Source organism: Pyxicephalus adspersus, chromosome 10 (genome assembly GCF_032062135.1).
Source record: "Pyxicephalus adspersus chromosome 10, UCB_Pads_2.0, whole genome shotgun sequence".
In the NCBI taxonomy this organism is placed as follows: domain Eukaryota; kingdom Metazoa; phylum Chordata; class Amphibia; order Anura; family Pyxicephalidae; genus Pyxicephalus; species Pyxicephalus adspersus.
This window is the reverse complement of record NC_092867.1, coordinates 27,114,589-27,134,615: the sequence shown is the minus strand read 5'-3', so window position 1 is coordinate 27,134,615 and position 20,027 is coordinate 27,114,589. Positions and strand designations below refer to the sequence as shown.

At 36.9% G+C, this 20,027-nt stretch overlaps 1 protein-coding gene across 4 annotated transcripts in view; it reads right to left on the bottom strand.

Moving 5' to 3' along the window:
* The window catches only part of PRKG1 (protein kinase cGMP-dependent 1), a 513,859-nt gene that overhangs the window by 396,905 nt on the left and 96,927 nt on the right, over nucleotides 1-20,027 (bottom strand). Inside the window, exon 1 of one of the 4 annotated variants that reach the window (XM_072423234.1) lies at nucleotides 1,326-1,343. The exons of the other annotated variants lie outside the window; for them this stretch is intronic. The gene's annotated coding sequence lies outside the window, so the exon portion shown is untranslated. Of the gene's footprint in view, nucleotides 1-1,325; nucleotides 1,344-20,027 lie in introns of those variants that run through there. 4 annotated transcript variants of the gene reach the window in all.

Here is a 20,027-nt window from a genome sequence, read left to right as displayed (position 1 = left end):
ATTTCAAAATGTATATCAGCCCTAATTTTCCAGCTATGACCCTTGCACAACTTTTCATTGCTGCAATCTAATAGTGATAGTGTGTCCATACTGTGTATAGTGATGGCTACACAACCAGACATTACTTCTAGACAAGTGACCGAAGAGGGGCTGTGTAATCATGTCTATCAGATTGAGAAAAAGTCTAAAGCTACGTACACACTTCCAATTATTATCGTCGGAAAACGAACCACGAACGTTCCTGCACGATATACACGAACGATCGTATAGCACCGATCGTGCACATAGAGGTAACGACACGATCGTTAGTAGATATTGTACACACAATAGATATGATCGTTTAAGCGATAGAGGAACTATGTGCACGACAGGAAAGCGAACGGACGTTCGTTCATCACGCATGCTCTGAACATGGACGATCAACGAACGACCGTACACACGAACGATGTTCAACGATCGTCGTCCAATCCGATCCGTCGGTCCGGTCGTTCGTTTCCAGCGACTTTCCTCGTTCGTCGGCGTCGTTGGTTACTTTTTTACGAACGATTTTTTGCCCAATCGATCGTTCGTCGTTCGATTGGAACGATAAAAATTGGAAGTGTGTACGCACCTTAAACCACTGTCCTGTCTGTTACTGATAGCATTTTGTTGACTAGACAAAAACACAGGCATTTCCAAATGTAAACCAGCCCTGTTTTTCAGCTTTTATAAATGACAGCAGCACACATCTCTGTTGGGTGCCATCAACACTCTGCCCATCTGAGTAACCAAGACACCCCCTCTGCACAAGGGACCAAAGAGAGGATGTGTGATCACGACTGCAAAATTAAAATGCAGAAAATTTTATAAAGCATTGCTTTTGATGAATATGAATGTAAACTTAGCTAGAGAAACTTGCTTTATATCCTTATTTCTCAGTTGGAGTGTGTTCACATAAGTGTCGCTTTATAGAGCCCTTCCTATGTCCCCTTTCTCGTACTCCAACACCTAATTATTCAAGTTTACAGATCTGCCAGAGGAGTTTATTTGCATACCGAACACTTGGACAGACCTCAGGAGACATAAAAACATGTTACTGCAATATATTTGCACATATTAACAGCAAAGCATAATAAATTACTGACTGAATCTGGAGTCCCTCTTTAGACTTATGCTTGGCACGGGTGGTCTCATAATGAACACATCCCCGGCCACTAATATACCACAAGAATCTAATATCATAGAAAAAAAAAAACAACCAAACCAGAAAACTGGTGATTTTTTCACTCACATAATAAACATAACCCTCTGCGTACCTCCCAGGTCATGTTATGAAATAAATTTACCTCAGCGTTGCGAGAAAACAGCTACTTTACCTCTCCTCTAAACCATTTTTTCATATCAGCAACGATTACACAGTACCTGGTACTTAGCAACCGACGTTCGGGGAATACTGAGGTGAAAATTGAAGCATATTTTCAGACAGCAGTTTACACTTCACAGACATACAACTACATGAGGCAGATTTCCCCCATGAGGGTCCCACAGGTGTGGCATTGCTGCAGCAAATAGGGGTGGGCGGAGCCTGCAGGCAGGTGCTGCTCTGAGGGGTAACACTAGCACAGGGAACCTGCACAAAAGTAAAGCATTTCCAATAGTCAGACATTCAGTTTGTGTCTCCAGTCACTGGGAAAATGGCAATTGTCAGTGTAAACTATATTATGTGAATCAGATTTCCAGTCATGTAGGGCCCATTCACTCCTTGGTGTCCGGTGCATTGTGATAAAGCACAGGTGTTAATCCGAGTTCAGGCAGCATATTCACATAAACAGGCTACTATCACACATAAATCCAACATGAAGTGCAGAATTTTCCATGTGCGTGGGTTTCATTAAAGTGAATGGCATGACAACACATGGACACGTGTAAATGACGTTAATGTAGCTATGTGACAGGGCAACATTTTTTTTTTTCTTTTTTTACATTTCTATCATTCACTTTACTTAAAGTGACACTTTAAAGAAAAAATAAGTTACTAAGATTTGTAATACTTACTACTTCAGCAGGCCCTAACACAAATCTTCACCTAAATTCCTATGCATTTGCATAGGTGTGTTGGATACCCATTCCTCTACAGCAGGGGTGTCAAACTCAAATACACCGAGGGCGAAATTAAAAACGTAGACCAAGTCAGGGGCCAAACCTCCAATTTTTTTGAATAAGATTGAGGAAGTTTACTACTTCATCCATAACTAACAAAAAAAAAAACCCTCTACACACACTTTAGGGTTGAAAAGACTCATTTCTATCTATCTATGCAGGCTGTGTGTTGTTCATCCTCTCACATCACAAGTTTGTCTGACACTAAATATTACACTATGCAGTCTCTAATGGATTGAAACAAACACAATGCCCCTGGTAGTCAGGCCCCTTGTGATCATTGGCTAGGCTTTGTGTCACATGATGGGTGTACAGGAATAATGTCTATGTATTAAACATGATGATGTGAGGTGGTAACGCGTGGGGGGGGGGCAGTTAATTTTTGGAATTCCTTGGGGGTGCTCTACAGGGTTCTGTGAGTCCAAAACTCTTGCCCCTTACACCCCAACAGGACATAGTAGTGGCACAGATGCCAGCGATTACTACTACAAAAAGTAGTAGGGGGTGCTGGTATTTGAACATGCATTGTATCTATGGACAACTCGCAGCATTTGCACATGTCCTCCATAACAGTCCCTGGCTTTCAATGTCTTTTTTTTACAACAGCTTATTAGCCCTTTAAATAGCCAGAGTCTAAATTTAAGTAGCACTTTACAGAATAAAGAATCAGGAAGGTGGTTATTGCAGAAAGGGACAGGCAACGGTGAAATGCAGAAAAGCTGAGCTGGGTATGTTCAGCTTTGGTTATTTGTCACGGGTATGAATAAACTTGCGAGAGTTACATAATTCCTGCACGGGCAATCAAAATGGCTGAAGATCATTGCTAATAAGGGAAAAAAAGGAAAATGGTGGTGCCCTGTGATAAAATACAAATAGATGAGTTGAGTGGCTTCATTCCTGCTTTAAGGACTCATCTCCTATAAAATGATATGGAGTTTGCTCAAAACAACAGCTTCTGAGAACCTTTAAAGAGATTTCGGCAAACCCATGATAAATCGCATTCAGGCAGCTGCGCCCAGCCTACCCCATCAATCCTAATAAATGGGTAGGAGAAGAAAACCAGACTTTTGACAGGTTTTGTGACCAAGCTGTCCTGCTCTCATGAAGTTTTCTCTGAAGCATTGCAACTTACATTTTATTACTAAAATGTTAATGCCCTACAGTGAGCAGTTACTGCTCTCCCTTAAAAATGAAGCCTACCTAAAGTAAATCAGCCTGTTGGCCTCTAGTTGCTATGGGCAACTGCCCTGCTTCCTCCAGTTTCCATCCATTTTTTGTATATAAATCAGCACAAGTTGGGTCTGTCTGCAATGTAGTTATCCAGGGACAGTTGTGGCCTGTTCATGTACAGGCTCTCTGAGGTGAGTATGAAAAAATGAGTAATAAGTAATAAAAATCTACAGGACACATTAATAAAATGAACATAGACAGGAAAATGGCAGTTTTACTATTTAACTCTGAAATAAATGAATGATTTGTGTCTTTCCAACTCAACACACTCGGTAAAAAGTAAAAATAAGTGAACACAAATTGATCTATATTGATCAACAGTTTTAAAATAAAAAACAAAATCTATTTTTGAAAGCATACGCAATAATTCTCATCTGCATGTCAGAGTGGGGATGTAAAACCCTTCAATTTGTATTGGTTTTAGAGGACTCACAAGCAGAAAGATTTGATCTGTTCTGATATGCAAAACTGCACATGCAAAGCGGCACCCCCTGTGACATATCTTATTAAAAATAATGCAGATAACACAAATAAAAAAGCAAGTTGGTGCTGTAATGACATGGAGATAGGAAGAAGCGGGCAATGAAAAGAAAATGACTAGATGTTAGCCTTCAGATTTATAATGATCTCATTGCATAACGAGGGGACATATATGAAACCGCTGCAAATAGACATTGCTGCTCTTAGCAACCAATTAGATGAAGAATTCATGATATAACGTGGAAAATGGGGCATGGATTCTAACTGCTATGAAAAACAATTCTCATTTTCTTTGTTCCATAGTATTTTTGTTGTATCCACTTGTATCCACTATGTATATACAGTATAACACATCTTTATAAAGCATGTTTCTGTTTTCAGGTGTTTGCTGCTTGTCATGAAGGAAAAGGCATCAAGTACAACTCTAGTTTTAACTTTTTTTTATCATCATCCTCTCTCCTATGTTAAAAAGTTATGGACCCATGTTTGATCAACCAGTGCTGCTTCTATTCTCACTAATGGCTGATTCTCTTTAGACATAATAACATTTAATTTCCTATGAGCCCCAGGCTCTCATTTTCTTTACCCTAGGTGTGTCAGGCAGGCTTGGCTCACAGTACTCGAGGACCTAACATTATGTGAGTGCTGCTTCCTTAAGAAAAAAAGAAGCCAATGTAATCAGACTCAATCAGAACACTGCAAAAAATACTGGGGAGGGGGTGTAGTATTAGAAGGGGGAGGAAGTTGCACTTTAAAATATCAGGGTTTAAATGCTACCTGTGTTTCTACCGAGATGATTTCTTTGCCATATTTTACATGATATATGCTTCCCCATGCCACATGGGATTTGCCTTCTCTTGCTGCTTTATCTAAAACCCAAGACCTGGACAGGATATGGGGAAAAATCATGCTCATGGGGACAAAGCAATAAAATCCTAACCAAGTTTCTAAACCTTCTCCCTATAGTAATACCATGTGCCTTATAGGCTACAAGTAATGCCAGTTACTATCATTTCCCATAATGTCTGACACTGATAAAATCAGTGACAAAAAGATTTTTTTTTTTGACACCCAATAGGAAGTAATGAGTCCCAAATGAGGAATCAAATATCAATTAGAAACGTGACAAGGTTTAAAACATTACTGCAACACAACACTGTGCCTACACTATTTTATTAAGTAATTTACTGCAATCTAATTATAGAAGACTTGAATGCCTCTGGCATGTTGTTGCATAAAAAATACACATTTGAAGAAGCGCATAATCAGCTCAATATTGTAATAAAAATATATGTTGTCAGTCGTTGATTCCTGATGCTTGACTGCTAACAAATAAAATGATAATATCTCTTATACCAATTGAGCATTCTCCCCTTTTTGTCCATCCAGTGTATCTTAAAAAATGAAAGGGAGAAACTGACAGGTTGTTAATTGCTATGGTCAATAGAGATTTACTTTCACTTTGATAATGTTAGGCTGATATTCTCTCTAATCTGTTAGCCCCAGAAGGTCGGTATAGCTAAGGTCAGAGGCATTTTAAGCAATTATAAGCACAGAGTAGTAACAGGGTCCCCTTTATGGAAAATGGCTAAAATAATAAAAAAAAACATACATAAAAAATAATAATACTTTTTTAACTTTCCTCTTACAACACACATTAAAAAGTAAGGTCTTGTTCACTTTTGCCATTTTCCTAAAGGTTAACTTTTCATTTGAAATGTCTCCACCGCTCACATGTAAAAAATGCAATATACTGGGGGTTTATTTTGCATATCTATGCCATTTGTAAACCACCTGATTTTGCTATCTGAAAAACAATATCAGCCACATCAAAAAAAAAAATAAAATAATAAAAAACATACATTTCAGTGTTATCCTAAGTTTTGTAGAGTGTAATCACTTGGGGATGGCTGGGGTAGTAAACATTGCATGTAGAAGCTGGTAAAAACTTAAAGCAATGCTGCAGCCTTTTATTGCCTTGGAAAAGGGTCAAAAAACTAATGAAGATGGGGGGATCTTCAGAAGGTGGGGAGTGAAAACGATTCAGAGAACAAACCTTCCCTCCTCTGCAGGCAAAGCTGGCAGGATGTGCTTACTCTGACAGCTCTCTCTACATAAAGTCCACCCTACACTGTTGTCTGATGACTGCCAGGTGGCTACTGAAAAGGGCTGGGTGGTGTACCCGCCTAATAGGGACTAGGGAGAACATGGGATACAACCATCAGTTTGAACAAGGCCTTAGGGCCTGAATGTATGGTACTGGAAATATAAACAGTTAGTTCTTTTTAAATGTTTTTGAATAGACTCAATTTTGGCAGTTTTGAAGGAAAAACAGCATTTTCAACAATGCCAATAACAAAGAAAACATACTTCAATTTAGTCATGTATACACGTTAGCCATAAGAAAGCTCTCAGCTTTTACTGTCAGGTTTATATTTCAAGTTTCTGTGGATGAGATTCAATAACCTTTTCTCCTGAATTTTCTTACATGAGATGTTTTTGCACCTTATCAATCGAACATGTTTTTAGCCCCCAGCATACAAGAACAAGTTTTCCCAAGTAAACTAAAGTTTTATGTTACTTTTATAGTAAAGATAAAAAAGTGTAGCCTAGATGAGAAAACATTCCTTGAGAAAAATGTCTTGAATCAGTGCCCATCTGTTTTCAAAAGCAAGTTTATACTGATGTCTCAATTTGAAATTAACATAAATGAAGTTATACCATTTAAAAGAATACCATTTCTCTGCATAACCCTCCCCTTGTTTTGTACGAGTGTTCTCTTTTAGGCATAAAAATAGGTCCAGTGTAGTTTTTAGAAGCTTCCCTAAGGGCTTGTTCACATGGAAGGTTTTTTCAGTAGTATTGTTCTCTAGTGTTTGACAGTACAAAAACTGACAAGGAACCACCAAGCCCTCTCAATATGTTGTTAAAAAATGAAAGTGGCTGAATAGCATTTATTGGTATTGGTGAAAAAATGCAGCTGATTTGCAGTTTTTAGATGCTTCAGTTAGCCTCTCATGGTTGGTTGTACTGCTTACCAAGACTTACCTACAAGTGTTTAAAAAGCAGTTTCTGAGCAGCTGGAAGGTAATTGCAAACAAATTACATATTTTTACTCTTATGCTCCTTATGGTGCTGGACAATTGTGCTCTAAGATGGAGCTTGTCAGTAAAGGAGAATTATGGTGAGTATATAACAACAATTTTCCCTTATAGCAGTTTTAAGGTGTGTCATACATGGTGTCATACATGCCTGTAAATGCTTGTCAACTGCACTTATAAGTGGTAACCTCAGCACAACTATACCATCGACATGAATAAGCAGTAACTGTCAGGGGCAATTTCATGTCAATTTTAAAAAAACACGTAAAGTCATCCTTTTTTCACCTTTTCCATTGACTATAATGAGTTTTACCTTATTTTCACATTTGCAAAAATAACATCTTAAGTTATGGGCTAAGAAGTTACAGGCTGTCATAGGCATTTGACTAGTTATTTCTACATTCTCAGCATGTTAGGCATTCTGTTTTCTTAAATTCCACCATATGGCCAATTCAGCTAAAACACATTTAAATTGATCCGCACTTATGCATTTTTATCCAAGGCGCATTTTTCACTGAAATCAATGGAAATTCATCAAAACGTACACCAATGTGCATTGTTGAACATTTTCAGTGTATATTCCCATGCACTTTATTTTAAATGTCATGCATCATAACATAGCATAATGATGTGTTAGCATGTGTCTAACACATGGGTCAGTCATGATGACACAACAACCAACTATGCTAACCTGTGACACAATGTGGGTTTTTTCAGTTTTGCCTTGAAGTCACATGAAAGCACCTTCTCCCAGCTAAACGCTATTTCTAAACGGTATTTTTTTTCTTATCTCGTTTATGGCTCCCCATGCCTTCTTTGACAGTTGTTTGCAGAGTTTTTTTTTAATTTCACACATCTTAAATTTTGTCCTGTATAGTGAAGTTATGTACACAAAGTAGAGAAGTTCTGGTGTAAAATCACCCACAACCCTTCTGCTTACTACCCTAACTGTCAAGAAAATGTTGCAAAAAAACAGGCAAGCAACTTCCTAATAATTGTTACATAAACCGATCTGTGATATAATAAAAATACTAAACTTTCTGTATTAGAGCAAATTGTTGCAGTTATCTTACTAACTCACAGCTACCATTATATCTTCCTAGACAAATCAGCCACAAGCTGAATGAACTTCTTGAAAAAATGTTATTAAAAATGCTTAGCTATTGATTAAAAAATTGACTTTCCTTGTATATTTCCCTATTGAAATGCACTATATGTCTGTTATGTTTTCAGACTGGTTTGTTATGTTTATTCTCTGTATATGTCTTGTGTGTATTTGTAAAATACACAGTTATTTGCTCCTTCTAATAATGCATGTTGTCTAAAATTCAGTTTTTGCTGTATGCTTGTTTCAGGTCAATGACTTGGAAATAGTAAAGCTGCACACAACCAGGCAACTATCCTATCATTTTCATAAGTAGGCCTGAAAGGCAGAAAGTAACAAAGGCCCTTATCAGTAATCTTCCTGTGTGTTCATTATGCCGCTAATTTAAAAGATTCATGTTTCAAGCACTGGGAATTGGCAGAGGAATACTTAGGTAGTAACACATTTCAGGAAGTAAGGTTTGGACACAACTAAATAAAATAATAAAAATAGCAGACATACCCTCCCAAAAAATTATCTTTTAGGTAGGTGACCATAATAATTGTTTAACTGATATATGATAGGAAAACTTGTTCCTTTCTATGAAAAAAAAAAACCCTGGTTCACTGATATTCCCAAGACATGTCATAAAGCAGCAAACATTTGTTTGCTTAATGCAAAGATGATTTATTATAAAGTGGGAAAAGGCCCTGGGAAAGTTCAGTACATGATTGCTTTTCTTTCCACTGTGAAGCCAAATATGGCACATTGATCTTTTGTAAATGAATTAAGAACGAGATTGTGTTATTAATAATAGCTATGAAGCAGAGAGAGACACTAATCCCTAATTAACTGTTCATTTTAGATTATAATTATACTCAACAAGGAGATCTGAAACAGACACAACAAAAATATGTTTAGGAAACGCATGTCCACCATGAAGATGTCATGAAAAGGTTTTTGTTTGGTTCTCAAAAAGACTGAGTTATTCAGTTATTATTAATATAAACACTTACATATGTAGAGAGCCCTTCATCAGGGTACATTTATGTTTCTGTCTGATTTGTTCTGGAAATCAAATGTTATTTTTGTCCAATTAAAGAGCTGAGTGGGTTCACAAAACAAAAGGTCACTGAAGATAAAACTATGAATATAATTTAGGCTCATTGTAATTTTATCAGAGTATGCTATGCTCTGTCCACCGAGGTGCAAAAAAAGGTATAATACCAGGTACCAACCAGCATTGATTCTGGCCAATTATGACACCGTGCTTTCTCCGTTTGGGGTGATTTCTTATTTCTACTATAGATACTCTTTTTGATCCATCATAAACTTAAAAGAAAACTGCATCTGCAATTAAAGTAAAGCTATCATATTTTCCCATCCACACTCCCTCTCTAAAGATGTATACTTACTGAAAAATTGATGGCCAGTGCTTAACCTGTTTGTTTACATCCAGTACCACAGTAGATATATTTATGCAATACAGCCCCATAGACTTCAACTGGACTGCCTCCACTCTTTGGACACAGTCCCATAGAAGTCTGGAGGGCATCAGAAACCAAGAAACTGTCAGCCATTGGATTTTAGTAAGTATACATCTGTGGAGGGTGTGGGCGGGCTAATTTAGGCGAAAGGGAGAAAACGTGTTCTATGCACTTTTTTTTTTATTGAAAGTGCAGTAATTCTTTTAAAAGCAAAATAGAGAATGACATTGTGGTTGGCATAATGCAGATTTTCTGCTCTATTCTGGGACTTCTATTCCGAATATACAGTTGATGTAAATTTATTTTGTCCCAGAACATCTGGCCAATCCCCACTTGTCATTAGGACAAGTAAGCACTTAATAAATCCCTACTGAAAAGATGCATAGCCCAGCAATATTTTATTATGTGTTAGTACTTTTAGGGATTTTACAAGTTTATTTTGCATATTACTTGAGTAAAAAAACTATCCTCAACCTTTTACTGCCATGCCAGAGTTATGAGGAAAAAAAAGAAAACGACTGGAACAAAATATATGAGCTGGAATAGGCATTGGATTACTGACATGGAACAAGAATGTACATTTCAGAAACCCTACCAAACTGACAAATTTTAAAGTAGTATATACTGCATGTGTTATTTAAAACTAGAGACAGAACTATGCCTTGTGCTCAAAAAAGTACCAGCTATTTAGGTCTAGGACCCTGGTGGTAAGATCAATCCTTCTCAGTTCTTAGATATATATTTCTCCTCACCATAGCAATTACTAATGTGGGAAACTTTAAAGGTAACTCCAGGCTGATATATATATCAAATTCAAATTGATTTTGTCAGGATGCATGGATGGAAAAGACTATCTGAACTTAATTACAAACCTAATTACAAATCATATGTATTTGACCTGCATATTCAGATGTTGCCAAGTTTTCTCCTTTCAACGTTCCAGCACCATCAAAAATAAACGTTCTTAGATTCCCCATTCAACAATGCTTAAACCTGCAGATAAGTTACTTACTGTACTTGTGGAGCAGGGGGACATGCACATTCTCGGCAAGGAGAAGATTTAAGGTTTGCTATATAGAGGACATACAGGTCAGACTGTTGTCACTTTACTCTCTAAAGGGTGTGCTGATGGCTACAACAAAGTGTAACAAATTATTTCTTATTTTACTACACAAAGGATTATTTTTCAGTTAAAGTGAAAAGCTTCAAGAAGAAAACATTAAAATACAATAGGGCATACAGGATATCACTGAAATCTACCACCAATTTCCTATGTTTTGGCAGCAGTGAAATAACTGCATCTGTTCATAAATATTTTAATAGGTTTTTTCTATCTTACATACTAGTAATGAAATAATCACATTCACATTATAAAAAGGCTTTTAACAATATACTGCTAAACATGCAACAGAACAACCTTATCAAGAAAACACATTTCCTTTTATATCTAACTTATTTTAATTATTATGTACTTTCTTCAAGGCATTGTAATCATGTCGTTTCCCTTTGTTTGCTGAATATATTTTCATAATTCAGCCAGAAAAGGAGGAAAAATGTTTGGCACTGACACTGATTATAAGGAGCTTATGCTCATCTAAATATACACATCACTGAAATGATATAAAATATTTATTTGGTCATGTAAAAGCTACAATGATGGGCTAACTGTAGCCAGATAAGGAACCCATTATTTTAAAACAAACTAATGGAAACAATTAGTAATGTCTAGCCATTTATCAATGGGCTTACAGCCACCATGAAAAGGCAGATAAGTTGGCAGTAAGATGTGTTTGCAATTCTCTTGTTTTTCAACACTGGAATCATTTTGTTTGGCCTAGATAAGGAGTAGAAACTTTGGTTTAACATTCAGCATGTTGTCTCTGTCATTTCCACACTCCCCCACACTGATTCCAAAATATACAACTGACTTAATTACTGAAGTTTAGATATGACAAAAGAAATGTTTGCACTGTGCCGAAGTTGCTGGAGCAATGTGTTTGGGCAGAAGATGGATTGTGACTATTCTGTTTCTTTTACTGGGTGTTGCTAATTCATCGCAGCCTCCCACTGCAATGCTCAACTACAGCCATTTGCCTTAAAAGGCTAAAATATTGCTATAGCTAAGTTTGAGCTCCCAAGAGACATACCACAAAGGAGCTCCCAGCTAGACCAGAAGCCTGAGAATAACCTTACACTGCTGGATGGAAGACAGGGAGACAGATAAAGAAGAAAGACACAAAATAGATCATGGCTGTACACTGTTAATATTGCCCCTAAACTTTATTTCTTGAGCCAAGATCATTTCAAAAGGGGAACAGTCAGTGCTAGAGCATATACAGCAAGAAAAACACAAGTCCCGTCAGCAGACACAGCTGGAAGATATCAGGTTCAACATTAATCATTTTTCATACATATTCTTAGTTAATCTCCACATATTTATTTCAAGAAATTACTCTTGAAATACAGGAACTTACAGGAATGTTACAGACTTTTCCATCAACTAGAAAAAGTTCAGTTAGGATGTTAAAATATTTGTATTAAAAAAATGATTGTTACATTAAGCAGAAGTTTATAGTTATTATGTCAGCTGTATTTTCAAAAAGTAATAAATAGAAATGGACTATAAGGCCCCATTCACACTTCAGGAATGTGCTCTGCTGTGCGTAATACTGCAATGCACAACCACCTGTGGTGCGGTCTATTGTGATGCTTACCCCATTATTATTAAGTGGACAAAAATTTATTGCAGCACACAAAGAAAGAAATCCCTGCAGCTGCGTGTTGCAGATGTGCACTGCACTGTGCATAGTGATAGTGTCAGACAATGCTTTCTATGCAACCTCTGACGTTCTTGGGTTTCAAACACATGCAGTGTAATACATTCTCCTGCCTGTCTCAGCAAAGCAACATGAGAAATATATTTGCAGTAGGGCAATCACACTAATAAAATTACTAGTAGTAGTAATCGATTGCTTTACATATTGAACAAATAGCTCCCTATGGAGTTAGGCGCACAAGTATAATGTAGTAGTAATTAATCACTAGTGACTGTACTAATGAATGATCTAAATATAAGTGATTAATTGCAACTACATACTATTTAGATCCCCCATTCCACTGGGAGCTATTTGTTAATATGTGTAGCAAAGGATTGCTAATAAAAGCAGATTTAGTGGTGCAAGATACTACTACTATAAATTGCTTGTATGTGCACCTAACCTAACACCTCAGGCACACATGAGAATTTTAATAGCTGATATTGAATACTTATTGACAACTGCCTTTTTGTACACTGAACTTAAGTTTATAAAAAGAGGCAATTTTTTTTATTAGTAGGTAACTCATGCTAATAAGTATTTAAAAATCTCCTTCCAAAAAAGGTACAAATATAGGTGCAGGATTGTGTCTAAGCTCCACTTCCCTTTGATGTTATGCAATATAAGGCTTGGTAACTTCGGTTTGCTTCTGACAGCACCTAATAGGCGCGTAAGTGCTTTACTCCATATCATTCATTTGTGACTGGCATCCTAGCCTGAGTTGTGCATGTGCAACTATGTGTACTTATAAGAAAAGATTGCTAACAGGTAGGTAAGTATGTTTTATTGCAGAAGGCAATACAAATCCTGCCTGATTGCAATTCTTTATTCCATAGTTCCACTTTAAATATATCCTGTTGAATCTCTGAAGATATAACTGAATATCATGTCATCTTCCTGCTATAGAAGACAAGTTTGTCTTACTAGTTGAAAATTACATCACACGATAAAATGTGTGAATATTTACCTTTATTTATTCAAATATGTGAAAAGCAAATTGCTAAAGACTTAATATATCTTCCCATAATTGGATGGAAGTGAATATTTACACAATTTATTGTGTGAACATATTTAACTCCATTAATAAATCAGCCCTATCAACCTCTCCAGTAGCAAGTGTTTTCTACCTACTGTTCCAAAGCGGCAGCCTCCTTATGCTTCTTTAGTATTGGATACTCTGGGATTGAAAGTTGCCTATGTCTCCACCTACCCTCAAAATGTCATTCCTACTTCCAACCCTTATAACCCTTGGTAGAAGCAGTTTCAAGAGGCTGCTGTACTGGAATGAAGAGAAAGAAGGAGACATGAATTTGTATGTTCTTCCCATGTTTGCATGTGATTTCTCCAGTTACTGCAGCTTCCACAACATCACAAAAGCATATTGGTATTTTATATTGTACCCCCTAATCTGGAATTAGATTGTGTAGGGAAGATTAGATAAGCTCCTCTGAGGGTCACTTAAGCTGCATACACACCTGCAATTTTTCTCGTTGGAAAGGATCTTTCACGATCCTTTCCAACGAGAAAAGACTGCACGATGCATGAACGATGCTGTACATACAGCACCGTTCATGCTCTATGGAGAGGGGAGGGGGAGAGCGACGGAGCGGCACCCTGCTGCGCGCTCTCCCCTTCCCTTTCATTAGGATCGGTCGTCGTCCATCGTCCATGGATCCGCCAGGACGGTCGTCGGACGATGGACGACGACCGACTGTACACACGGCAGATTTTCGCCCGATAATTGGCCGATACCGATTATCGGGCGAGAAAAATTTGCCGTGTGTACGCAGCTTTAGTTACTTGACTATGACATGTACAGTGCTGTGTAATATGACAGTACTATATAAATAAAAGATAATAGTAAAGGGACGGGTGGGTAGATAGCACAAGTTTTAATGCAGGAAATTGGTGATTGTATATTTTTTAAGCCTTGCATAATGTGAGAAAACGCACAATTTAGTTTATTAAATTTATTATATTATTCCCCTAGCAGAAACCTGTACTGACAAAAATAATATACCATTGATGACCCCATTTTGAATATGTTAGATGCCTGGCTTTGGCTTCAGTGGTTTAAACATTTATTGAACAGTAAAAAACACACTGCCGATGAGGTCATAGAAGATCGTAGAAGTCTCAACTACTGAGCTGTAACTTTGCTCAGATTCAGCAGCTCAAAGCGATGGAGTTTGTAGAACAGCCATTTGTCACAGGACATTTCTAGGAATTGCAGGACAGCCAAGTACCTAAAACTTTACCAGGGAAGATCAGCACATTTTTTTTCAGTACAGATTTACTTTCACGAGGATATTGCTGCATGTGCCAGTAATGGCTCTGTTATTGTGATCACACGTTTTTTTCTCTTTCAGTGTTTTTAAGCTGGATATCAAACCAGTGCATAGACAACACTGACAACCGTAGCTTGTGATGTGCTGTTTATGCTTTATGTTACTATAACCTCTTCCTAGAACCATCAAAACAGGTTAGATTTTAACACAAAGCAAACGTTCTAAGGCAGCCCACTGATCTTGCTGAAACTGTGTGAAATTCTTGGAAACCTGGTTGTCAATATGTTGCCTAGTTGGTTCTAAAAGTATGCTGTCTCCAATGTTTCATTTTTAAATCAGTTTTCCAACTTAAAAAAACATGCAAGGCCTTTCTAGACCAATGCAGTGCTAGTGGTCCTATGCCAGTAAAACTTAACACGGTAAATTGTTTTTAGGTAAAGTCACTGGATCCAATGATACGATTCTTTACTCCCAATGTAAAAAGGGACCAAACAAAAGTCTCAGTTACTCTGGAAAAAACATGTTTTTTATGTATCGACCAAAAAACACAACCCACCTATCTACATTTACTGCAAAAAAAGATTAATGCAATTGCATTCACTTGCAGGCTCCAAAAAAACAATGGTGGTGAAACTTGTTAACATGTGAAAATGTTAACAGTTTTGTCCATACATGTCTATATAAATCTATGGACAAATCAGAAAGCTGTAGTCATTTAGCAGCCCTGCCAATGACCATGTACATGTGTAGATGAGGCCATATGCAAACCTGCCAAAGGTTTAACCATATTAACTTCATATACTGAAGTAAAAGTATGATTTCCTATTTATTCTTGTATTTTGCTACTTAATAGGAGCAAATAGAAACACATTTTTAAATCAAGATAAGCTTCAAAAGACTAAGCTAAGTGACCATTACTTGTTAGAGCCATACTTCTATATATTTTGTTTGCAAACTTTGTTTTCTTTTATAAAAAGGCTGCTGCCAACACATATCAAAAGAAGTTTCTTGTCTTTGTGCACAGAGAACCTTCAGAGAAATAGGTTGAAAGGAAAGTTTTCTTTCTTTCATTCATTCGGCCAGTTATTTGTGTAAACCAGTATTTTCAGTAGCAAAAGAGCATAACAGTTTCCTTTAAATGTTTTGCATGTTGGAAATGTATTGATATGTTTATGAAAAAGACAGATAATGCACAGAAACAAGAAGAACCCGAAGGATATAAAACAGGAAAACCTAAATATCAACCTAAATTGGCATGCACAGTTTATGGTTCTGCAGGCCCTTGTGAGTCGGTCAATCCTATTATTGCACTCATAAAAGAAAATGATATTCATGAATCAATGTCACTCTGCTCTGGCAACAGAGCAGTAAACATATAAAGAGTGGAAAACTTATGTATAATTGTTTTACAAAAAGAAACTGTTACAAAAAGAAAATGACTGCAGTCAAAACACTTATAAGCTTCGATTCCAGAAATCAACCTTTCCATTGATGAATAGGCTAATACTGTTTAACTCTCCATTTTAAAATGTTCGTTGTCTGGCTGTTACACTGATTCAAAGGCTCCAACACTAATAAGTGACCTGTTTAGAACAAATAAGATTAACAATCCTGACTTTCTTTGACTTCCCTAAAGGAATACATATTCAGGGTCAGTGGATCAGAAAAAAATGAGGCCAAAGACAACCCAGCAACTAGCATTTTTAGAAGTAAGTAAGCAGTATTAGGCTCCATGCATTTCACAACACAGGTTTTCTATAAAATTGAGAAGGAAAAAAAAATAATGCACTTTATGTTGGCAGACATACAATAGAGGAACTTCACTTGAAATAATAAAACCAGAATCATTCAGTTTTTGTCTCTGAAACATTAATTACCATGCTGGGTCTTGATCAACTGAAATGTGTTTTTTTTCTTTTGAAATAATGGATTCAGTTTCTAGTATTTCATAATGGTAATTAAATGAGCTAAAAAAGTTAAAGTAAAAAGTTACTTGATGTAGTCTCAGGAACACATTAAAAGGAAAACGTGCATAGTATGGTAACAAGGGGTAAGCTGTAGAGTAGTTTATTCAGTGATATGTTGTTTACAGTTTTGTATCACGGTAATGTAACATGATGCTATCCAGAGAATCAGATGCAAGAATTTAAACAAAAATCTACAGACTAGAGAAAATGCAGGAGAAAAGCAGCAACTGCTGCACTATTGTACTTTGTGGGCCCTGAGCTCACCATTCCCCTTGCAATGATAGTTATGTGCCTGCATGTTATCATGCACTATGTCTTCCTACTCCTTTGCCCTTTGATCCTCTTTCCCTGGCATGGGAGGACAGATTCCCTTCCTTGTGCTATGGCTTTCCTTCCAATCTGTGTGCCAGGGGGCAGAGCTAGATCTGGTGGATGCCACCAGTAAACCCACTGGCTACCAACATGGCCAGTCACAATTTTTCTCCATTCCCTATGCCACATTGACAATCAAAAAGGCCGAGATGGCTGAGAAATGGTGAGGCTTTAGGGTTGCAAGCAGCCATAGGCACCTTAAAAGTGTTCCCCCTATCCTGGGTCCCCTGTGATCCCTGCAGTTAGGACTCTGGCTATATGTACGCTACAGTAAAAAGTGTTACTTTAAAGTGTCACAATTATATGATTAGATATAAGCCCAACTAAAACTTTTTTTATGCACGTGGTGATTACATGCAGTAGGCCTTGAAGTTCTGGTTGTGCACATCACTAATTTGAAAACTGTAAGTTTGCAATATTCCAGTTTTATTCAGCAGATAACAAAATCTGCGTAATTCAAACCAAAGTGCAAGCATTACCAGCGTTGCACTGATGTCTGTAAGATGTTTTAGACTGCACAGTTTTCATTTCAACTGCTCTGAATGCCAGCACATAGGTTAATTCAATAGTGTGCTTTTTGTCAACACATGGGAATCCAATAAATTGTTGTACAAAGGTCCTATTGAAAACCATGTTATTTGGTATTTTGATGTGCTTGAAAATACAGACAAATCCATGGAAACACACTATGTCTGTATTAACCCCTCTTCTGAGTATATGACAATCCTACAGGTGGTTTAAATAAGACTTTGTCTCCCCCCTCCCCATGTATCATCGATTTTTCATTGATTAATGACAGAGTGCTTTTTTCTTCACATCACTGGATCATCTACGTAAATCCTGTAAGGTTTTGACTTAGTAGCATTCATCTCATTTAGTTTACTCCTGGAAAGCAGTACTGGAATGGTGTCAAGAGTGCACAATGGCTGTAGCTTTCTTCTATTAAAGCAGAATATTAGCATTTTGCACCTTTTTTCATCATAATCAATTTTGTCCAGATTAATTGATACAATAACTAACACTGCTAGCAATATATTGTTAAAATTTTCCTTCGTGCCTGTGACTATTGGATACTCTTTCTTTTTTTATATATAAAATAACTTTAGACATGAGAGACACTGTTTATGTAAGTATTCTATAGTCAACCATATATAGCTTATAATTGACTTCCTTTGCAACAGGCAACATTTCAATATTTTTCAGTAGTCAGAAAAGATACTTTTGCGGTTTTTCCAAACACATTAAGACTGAAAAACGTAATGCCAACTGTTCACTACATTTTTTATATTATGTTTATTATCAGAAGGCAAAGTTATACTTATATGTGAAAAAAACTTGCACGCACACTATAGTGATGGCAAGTCTGACATGGTAGGCTTGGAGATGAATCTGTAAAAATACAGTAGCACGCAAAGGTAATCAAACAGCGTATAATAGAACTGTGAGAGGCTGATGTGACTAGAAAGATTAAAGCAGAATGAAAGGGCAGTAAAATAGAACACAGGGTTCATCTGACACAAAATGTGGAGCAATAACCAGGAGATGGATGAGACAAAAAGACAAAACAGCTGATAGAGGAAAGATAGACTCAATATAGAATAGAGAAGAGCCCTGTATAGGAATATGATTGTTCCATGCCTCACAGCACAACATTCCAATGTTAGCCTCCTGTTGCTAAGGAACCAGGCATAACCTCCATTGCTAGACAGACAGAGCAAAATATGGTCATGCCTCAGAAGCAGCCAACAGCAACAATAAGAGCATATATATTGTTTTCAACCACCATTCCCACTAGGGGATTGCACACTGCAACTATTGCATATAATGCGAGTGTCTTTCTGAATAATATAAAGGGTAAATACAGATTAGCAAAGGCTGCAAAATGCTGCAAAGTGTAGAGGATTTAGGAGTATTAACTCTGACAGTGCAGGGACTTACAATGAATATTAATATTCAGCACTAAAATGAGTCAAACTTCTTTACTAGTGCACAACGCTAATCATACATTTCTTTAATACATTTGTATTTGCAATGCATCTGTATACTTCTCTAGGTAGAATTGCCACAAATAATAAAATAATTGGTTTGCATCACTAAAATGTTTATGCAGTATATCTATGAACTGCTCCAACTCTTTTAAAACACAGGATGCACTGCCAGAACTGATAAAGGCATGAGAGAAAGTGCTTGTGTTTAACATTCTTGCAGTGATTGACATTGGCAATCCCCAAGGATTGTATAAACTGTCCCTGCTGTTCAAGCTTAATTCTAAAGGATTTTTATCACCCTCTCTGGAGAATGTATTCAGCTAACCCACGCTGTGATTACATAAACTGCATTCAGCAATGGCTGAATATATAGAAAACTGATGAACTGCATTGTATCAAATGTTGGAAGCTACAATGTTTAACCTGTACAGGTTTGGTATATCCTCGCATGATAATATTGTGGTTTTTTAGTAATGCAGTTTCCCATAATTATACCAAATGGATCTTTAAATTAATTCAGGTATCCTCTGCTAACACATTGAGCTAAAACCTGCAGTCTGCTACCTGTTAACCTGCTGGGATGTGATTCTCCAGTTTGCTGTTGACAGCATACTGATAGCAAATGTTCCTATTTTCAGAATGCCATGTGTTCCTTCTAATAGATCAAAGTGTGAATTTTAATAGAGTGTGAAGACATGAAATGGGAAATTAGCAAGTAGGAGGTGACTATATGTGTATTTATAGACTAGTCTTGTACAGTAAATGGTGGAGGTAGATTTTAGCCTTCTTTAGCGTTAATTTTGGTATTTCCATTGAGTTTAATCCATTCTTTTATATGGCTTTATAATCACATTCAAAGTTACAATAGATCAAAAACGTAAAACCACAAGCTATTGACGTGTGTCCTTGGTTAACCCAAAGAATGTTACTAAACCAATTATCCAGTTCTTGGAAGTATTATAGCTGATGTGCTACATGGGGCTGAATAACGAAAAAGCAGAAAATAGCTCAGTTGTCTTGATTTCATTTCAGACCCCCACCAGAAATCAGATCAGTCTCTAAATTTTAGTTACAA